Below are 7,910 nucleotides of genomic sequence, written 5' to 3' on the forward strand. Positions count from 1 at the left end.
AGAGCCGCTCCGGCCGGCCGGGGTTAATGCGGGTTTTCTCTGGACGGCTGCTACGCCCAAAACTGCAGCGCAGGGCAACTCCGGCAACGTTACGGCTCTTTATTCGTTATATGTATATTATTTTTTTTTTTTAGTTATTTCATACAATGGGGTTTTCTTTATTTGTTTAACCTGAGGTAGGTTGCTTTCTATCCTAATATGTAAAGAAAATCACTTCTTTTTCTTATTTAAAAGCTGTAAAACCAGATCCACAGCTAATCAGCCCTTCTATGCAGGGCAGCACAGAGAGTCTACCTGCATTTTTAAGAGGCGTTTTGCGGAGCATGAATGGATTTGGAAGTAGCAATATCTTTGAAATATTGCTTGCTAAGGAAACTGAATGTGGGCTGTCACAGGAGGAAGACAGAGCCTTATATCTCTGAGTTGATTCGTGTTTGGACAGGGGCCCTTTTTCTCTTGAAGGATGGCATAACCCAAAGGCTGTACCTCAGCCCATAAGAACAGTGTTTTAAGAACGTGTCTCTAAGCACCCTATTGATTCTTGGACCGCTGTTGCTACTGCAAGGGGGGAAAAAAATCCAGATATAACAGGGGAAGGATCGTGAGAGAAGATGCAATCTCCTCCACTGGGAACCAAAGCTGGATCATTCCTGCAGTACAGCTTCTGGTGACTCAAACACGTTGGGTTTGTCTGCTCTCTGATGCATGGGTCTGCCTCTCTGTAGCTGTCCCAGTAACACTGTGTCTGGCGCTGCCGAACTGTTATGTCTCTGAACACTGTGTCTCTGGCCCACAAGGTAAAAGCAGTGATTACAGTACAATACGCCACAGTTGTTCTCAACTTCAAAGTGAAAATGCTTAGTAGCAGCAGGCTGCCTTACAAAAAAAAATAGGGAAATGGTTCTTTCTAGCAAAGGAGATGTACTAACTGGCTTTTCCTGTCTCTCAGCTTTGATTTCCCCCCTTCAGTGATAGCTGGCTGCTAAAAGCCTCTGTGCAGTGCTGCCCGTTGAAGGGAATCCAGCAGATCAGTACAAAGTTTGTGGGAAAAAGCTGTAAGAAATATGCTGGAAAAAAAAAAAAAACAACAATGCTACCTCAAGGAGAAGCAACAGGAAAAAAGGACCTGGGGCTTGTGCACACAGACCCTCAAATTCACATTTGATGCAGCTGCAAGGCAGGGGTGCAGTGGGGCTGTTCCCCATCTGGCTAGTGACGGTGTCCTGAGCCCAGCGATGCCGAGTGCTCTAGCATGCTCTGGGAAGGCAGCAGTGGGGCTGGTGTGGTTTGTTCAGCTAAGGGCTTGCCTGCAGCTAAAATCCAGCCCAGGGACTGCTGTGCCGGTGTGCTGGCTCTGGGTATAAACAAAATGCTCCTAGCGGAAAATCGAAGCAGGCACCTTTCCCACTGGGAAAGCAGCAAATCCATCCGACTTGCCTTCACACCAATTGAGGGTTGTTGCTGTAACACACCCCTTTGGCAGCACACCAGGCCGAAGATAATGGAGGGCATTTGCCTTCCAAGGGCCCCCCCAGCTCCTCCCACTGCTGCTTTTGTTGAGTCTAAGATGGGGAAAAAAAAAACCTCCGTGTCCCCCCATCCCTCTCAATGTACCAGCACAGTCAGGCTGTGGAAGGAAGGGATCCTGTTTGTAGCTTGCCACAACTTGTTGTGTCGCGTGGTGCCCTGGGGAAGCTGGCATCTGAAGCGGACAGCCTTCCCCGAAGAGCTGGGGGGGAGTGTTTGGCTGATATTTCTTAAAGGCAAATTGGTAAGAACTCAAATTCAAAGGCTGACTGCTGTTCCCTAGTGAGCAAAAAGAGGCTTGAGCAACTTTCAGTACTCAAATATGAGGTGGAAACATAAGCGCTCTCCTGGTTTTGGCTCTTAAAAGAAATCTGGAGCAAAACTGGGGAGCTGCAGAGGTCCCAGGCAGGCTGCGATGCTGCAGCCTCTAGGAGGGCAGTGTCAGCCTCGTGGTGGCTGTTTTGTGTCGGCTCAGCTGGGACAGGCTTTTCACAAAAGCTTGCTGGGAGGCAGCGTTTCTCACACTGTCCCCCAAAATACAAGCACTGTGCAGCCTGGGCAAAGCTTGCTGCTGTCTCCTGATGTGGAGGAGATGACATGGCATTAAGACCCCCTCCTGTGCTAAAGCGGGAGAGAACTGCAACCATCTCATTTCCTCAGAGGGATTCCCAAGGCTAGTTGTAGCATTTTCTTTCATCCTATATGCTTTCAAGTGCTCTGCTAAAACTCTTGTTTCTTTCTCATACCCATGGTCTCTGTGCTAACAGCTTCTTCCCTCCCTCTTGCAAGAGATTTGTGACTACCAAGGACTGCAGCATGCAAGGCAGGCAGCCAGGCTGCGGGCTGGAGGAGAGTTCAGCAAACTGGCTACTGGGATGAGCTGGGAAGTGTTGGGATACCTCCTTAAGCTCTTCATGTACCCTCATTTCAGCTTAGCTCCTGGGATCCCTCAGCTCTGCTGGCAGTGCTGGAGCGGCTCGCTCCCAGCAGCAGTGGAAGCATCTGGTGCTGGGGTGGTTGCAGGGGTGGGGAGAGCTCTTCAAGCATTTATTGCTTGTCCCCAAGCGAGGTGCTGATTGCTACCTTCCAACAGGAGGTTGTAAGAAAAGACAAAATTACAAAGGGCTGAACACTTTCGTTGGATGCTGGATGCTTGGCCCTCAAACTACTGAGGGCTGAATATGGGTGCCACCGTGGCCCGCTGGCTACACCTTTTGCATCTTGAGTTAGCACATAAAGTTGGAAATGGCTGTTTGAACACGCAGCCTGAGAATTTCCAGACTGCAGAGCACCAAGATTGCAGCATATATTCAGCCAGGTGTATTCTTCACTGTTAATCCATTCGGCATTTCTGCTTTAAACACCAAAAACGCTGTCTGAGGCAGAGCTGGCTGCCTAGAAGAGTGAGCTAGCCAGGAGGCTGAAGAAGGCTGGTATTGCCCAGCCAGGGTGGGACAGCCAGCATGTTGGTCCCCAGGGAAAAAGTGGCCCCAGCTGCAGTGCATCTCTGCATGAGGCAGTTCCCTCTCCACATGAGGCTTCTTGTATTACAGAGCTCAGTCCCCTACAGTAGCAAGGGCTGAGGTCCCCCACAGCAGCCTGGGGGCCACTGCCACCATGTCACTGCCTGGATGCCAGGCAAAGAAGCCCAGGGGAGACCCAACAGTGACCTGGGGGGGAAGCCACGGGAGGGGGACTAGCAGGAATTGCAGCAGTTCTGTGTTGGTTCAGCACCATTTCCTGGTGACGTTCGTTCTGTGGCTGGCAGGAGCCCTAAATCACAAGGTTTGACTTGTTAAATGCTGGTGTCAATGTGTGCTAGAGACTCGTCAAACTTTCTAGTAGAACATTATTCTGTGCCAGCTCCTGATCAGACTGATACACAGGACGTTTTGATGGGTCAGCCCTTTCCTGTTACTGATTGAATATATGCGAGTTCGTTATGGAGCCTGCTTACCATAGTCCTATAAGCTCCACCAGCTCCAGGCTATGGAGTTTGCAGCAGGGGCTTGAGAAAAATATCCTGCGTCTAAACCCAGTGGATTGGGAGGGATTGTGCTAGGGGGTTTGTTTTCCTCCACACGCATAATCTGTGTTCAGATCCTCTGTGTTTGTGTGTGCCTGTTTACGCTCCAGCCCAGGACTGCTGATCACATGAGCAGTGTTCCAGGGTAAGTGAACAGAAACCCGGCTATCCCTGTCCCAAACTGGTTGGCCTGTTGCTTGCAAAGGGAAAGGCAGGAATGGTCAACCTGCCTGGGAAAGCTCTGGGTGGAGGCCCAGGCTTTTGGTACAAGAATAGCAAGTTTCCAATCCCAGTGCTGCTGTACGGATGTGCTCCATTAGGACTGGAAAGGATTGCATGGGTCATGAACTAGCTCTCTGCAGTCACAGGCAGATATTTAATAGATGTTCTGGGACCCTTCACAATTTGGTATTTGTTCTGTGTTCACCCTAGTCCAGCAAGTCATTCCCAATACTCTATAATTAACATAACCTTACAAGAAGAGACCAAAATCTACAACTAGTGCGCTACAGGAGATGAGCTAGAGAGAAGGACAGCAGCACTATGGCTCCTGATTTCAAATACCCAATAGAGTAAAAGTCCCCCTGAAAATGTCTGGGTTTCTCTCCTTGGTGGGAGGTGGGACATGACTGCTGCAGTCTGTCCTTGCTCCTGGCTGTAGCATATGTCTTGGGCCAAGGGCATTGCTCTGTGGGGCAGACTGTCCTCATGGTGAGCAGCTTCTTGGCTCAGGGTGAGCAGTCTGCAGCGGTGGCAGGAGTCTGTGCCTCTCTTCCTTCCGCGCTGGAGCCCAGCACGTGCCTGTCATGGTAGGTCTTGCTTCTGGTACAACCCTTCTCCCTTTACCCACTCCTGAGCAGACTGGTAGCTTCACTATTTCTCTGGGGCTGGAATCGCTTTATTTGGAGTAATTTTTGCTAGGTGTCTAGTCTAGAGTCTTTGAGAGCATGGGAGGTCCTCCCTGCTGCTGTATTGGGAGCCTAATGAGCAGCTCAGTGTAGAGATTCCTTTGTAGTGCCAGGCTCTCTGGGGACAGATGGACTGCTCTGAGAGAGTGGGTTTTAGCATATCCACATGCACAAGGCTTACGGATCCCTCTTAGCCCGGGACTGGCCTTACTAGCCGAGGCAGAAGTACCTGTGCTGCCCTGTCTGCCACAGCAAACCTGGGGCTGAAAGCATCCTGGTGTCCTGCCTGGTACCTTCATGTGGTGGTTAACTGTAGCACTATCCATCAGCTTTCTCTCTAATACCCATCTGAAGTCGTAATTCACTGGCTGATCAGAGCTACCCAAGAGGGATTGTGGGATAATCTGCATAATAATATCGGGGAATTAGTCAACTCCTGAAGAATATCTGAGCAGCTGGCTATAGGCCATGAGTGAATATGAATTAAATATGTAATGTAATTAATATCCTTCAAATAAATGTCAGGGGTAGTGCTCTGAACACCCGTGCGTTGAGTTTCTTCCCCTGTGCACCATCTCTCTCCTTTTGGGAAAATTTGCTGGAGTTCTAGCCCAGGTGCCCTCTGCATCTTCCCCTCCCAGCAGAATAAAGCTGTACTTCTTCCTTAAACACTGATTATTTGTGTGCTTGGTTCGGAGGAGGAATCCTGCAAGGCGAGCTGCAGCCACTTCTGTGCAGGAATAACATCTCTCTGAGCTCCGTCCTCACGCTGTGGTGTGCAGATACCTCCTCCCTCTCAACCGTCTCTGTGTGGTGTGGGTTGGTTTGCACAGCTTTCCCAGGGAGCAGCTCAAGTGCAAAGCCTGGGGGAGTGCAGCTCAGTGGGTCGCAAACAGTTTGCTCGAACCTGGAGCCGAGTTCCCCTCGCTGCAGCGTGTGGAAAGTCATGAATGACGGCAGAGAGGCAGGGGGTCCCTGCCTGCACGTTTGGAAAGTCCTGCATTGGTTTCATGTGGCTAACATGGAAAAGGTCTGCTTGGCGACCGTGGAGGCTTGGAGGCTGCTGTCCCCTATCTATATTTAGTTTTAAACAGGTTCTGGAGGAGGGGAAGGCTCTTGCTTGAGAAAGTGTCCTGTTGCTGGGAGTGCAGTGCGGCTGAATCACCACCAGTGTTTGCTTTGGGTCGTGGCGAGGTGTGCATGGACAATGTAGATCTGGGGAAGGCGCTGAGTGGAGGTGAGGAGCCTTGTCAGGCGTCTCCTCATAGATGGGACATGTCACACAGGGCAGAGCTAGTGACGGGGCTCAAATTACAGAGTTTCTGTACTGGGATTCATCTCTAGCATCACGTCATCTTCCTCAAGTCATCCTCCATTTGCGTCTGCAGTCCTGGGCTTCTCAGAGAAGAAACAATTGTCATCTTCTCCCCTGGGAGAAGCAGTGAGGAATTGGCAAAGGAAGGAATCTGAGCCCACGTTGTCACTTCAAGTGGGTGCTGAGTGCATGTGTCAGCACCACGTGGCCCCTGGGTTACCGTGCATCCAGGCCAGTTGCACCCCAGCACGGTACTTCACAGTTATGGTTTGGTCTTGGTCTATCTGGGCATCTGCAGGCCTCCCCAGAGCCTAACTGCTATCATTTTCTGTTATTAGTGGATTTTTCACACTTCTGATTAACATCAGTCATATATACGTACGCACTGCTGGTTTGGGAGAAGGGGGTTTAAGCAGGGGACACGTGTCATTCATTTGGAGGGACGCTTCCTGAGGCTGGGAGTTTCTGTTCCCACTGCCTCGGGGAATTTGTAACCTCTCTATTTTTGGTTTTTCTTCCTCCTTAACATAGGGTGCTTATTGACCAAGGGGAAAAACTGCCTGTCCAGCTGTAGGAGGTATTCAGACTGGCATCAGGGAATGCCCCTCATGAAACATTCTTGTTTCCATCACAAATGATTGTGAGGAAAGGAAAAAAAAACCTTCTTTGCTTAGAACTTGCCGAGGTCTGCTGCCCACTTAGGCAAGCTGAATGCAACCCTTGGGTTGGAGGAACATGCTGTGTCCCCCACTATCCCTATGTCCCACTGCACTTATACAGGTATAATGTGTGAGCTATAATGTGTGAGCAGTGCCCTGGTCCACATCTTCTGCCTTCTGTGAGACCAACGTGACACATGTGCCTCTTCCCAGAGCCCAGAGGTTACATCCCTGCCCACCCAGGCAACACAATATGCTGAACCTGAGCTCGGTCCCAAGAGCAGGATCATCTTTCTCCACCACTTCTGATAGCTCCAAAGCCCACCAGAGAAAAGGGAAGGGTCCGTAGCATCCGCCTGGATGCTTTTGCAAGAGGCGCTTGCCACTCCAGAGCACTGGATGGTAAATGCAGCCAGGATATGCTCTGATCCTCATCCTGGGCCCCAGTGGAAGGACGTGTTCCTGTCTCCAGCTGCCAAGGGTTTTTCTCTCCATTGGGTGTCTCGAGTTGTGGGGTATGGAATAGGAGGGTGATTTTCAGAGCTGATGGGAACTCTTTTCTCCACCTCTTGGGATCAGTAGACCAGAGATTAGCATGGATGAAGCAGAAGAAAGACTGGCAGGAACTGTCTGATGCCCTCAAATGATTTTATTGTCCATTCACATGCTGAGGTCCAAGGGGAGAGTGTGAGCACAACTGGTGTGTTGCTTTCATTGATCCAAAGTAAAGGAGCCCTGCTCCCTCCCCTGGGCTGGGGAAAGCAGTTTCTGATGCAGATCCATATGGAGCCTGTTGATCTACAGGCTGGAGATCTGTTTGGGTGGCTGTGCTGGAAGATGGTTTATTCCTAATTGCAAAGGGCCTGGGAAGTTTGGTGTCCTCAGCAGCTGTGGCCAAGGCTGAACCTCGCTGCGCTGCGTCTCCTCACCGCTCGGGCAGCACAGAAAGGCAGCAGCGCCCGGGGGAAAGAGCAGGGAGGAAAAGTGGAGGAGAGGCAGTGTGCATGCCCTGTTTTTGTGAAACCTATGGGATACAGCTGGATAAGCAATAGGGCTGTGCAGGCTGGAGAAGGATGTGGGGAGTGGGAAAACAGAGGAAACAGAAAACGGGCTCCGGCTTTGTGTCTGCGCGTGCCAAAGGGTGAGTGACTGGCACTGACTTGTAGTGCTTTGTTCTGGGTGGTAGCAGCTTGCTGCAGGGCAGGGCTGCCAATGTGGCTCGGGGAGTACAACTTGCCAGCTGTGAGAGGCAGGAGAAGAAGGTGGGATGCACAGGGAGACCCCATCCCTGACCCAAAACCCAGACTTGTGCCCAGGGCCGCAAGGACTGCTGTTGGGCAGCCCGAGCCGGTTTGCTCTGCAGCAGTGCTGTGTGCGGAGGCTCTCCAGCCGGGCTGGGACTGACTCAGCGCAGCGGTCACAGCCAAGTCAGGTCAGCCTGGCCTGGAGGGGAAGAGACGGTCTCTGGGGACAGG

This window comes from Charadrius vociferus, unplaced genomic scaffold (assembly GCF_000708025.1).
Source record: "Charadrius vociferus isolate BGI_N301 unplaced genomic scaffold, ASM70802v2 scaffold39, whole genome shotgun sequence".
Lineage (NCBI taxonomy): Eukaryota > Metazoa > Chordata > Aves > Charadriiformes > Charadriidae > Charadrius > Charadrius vociferus.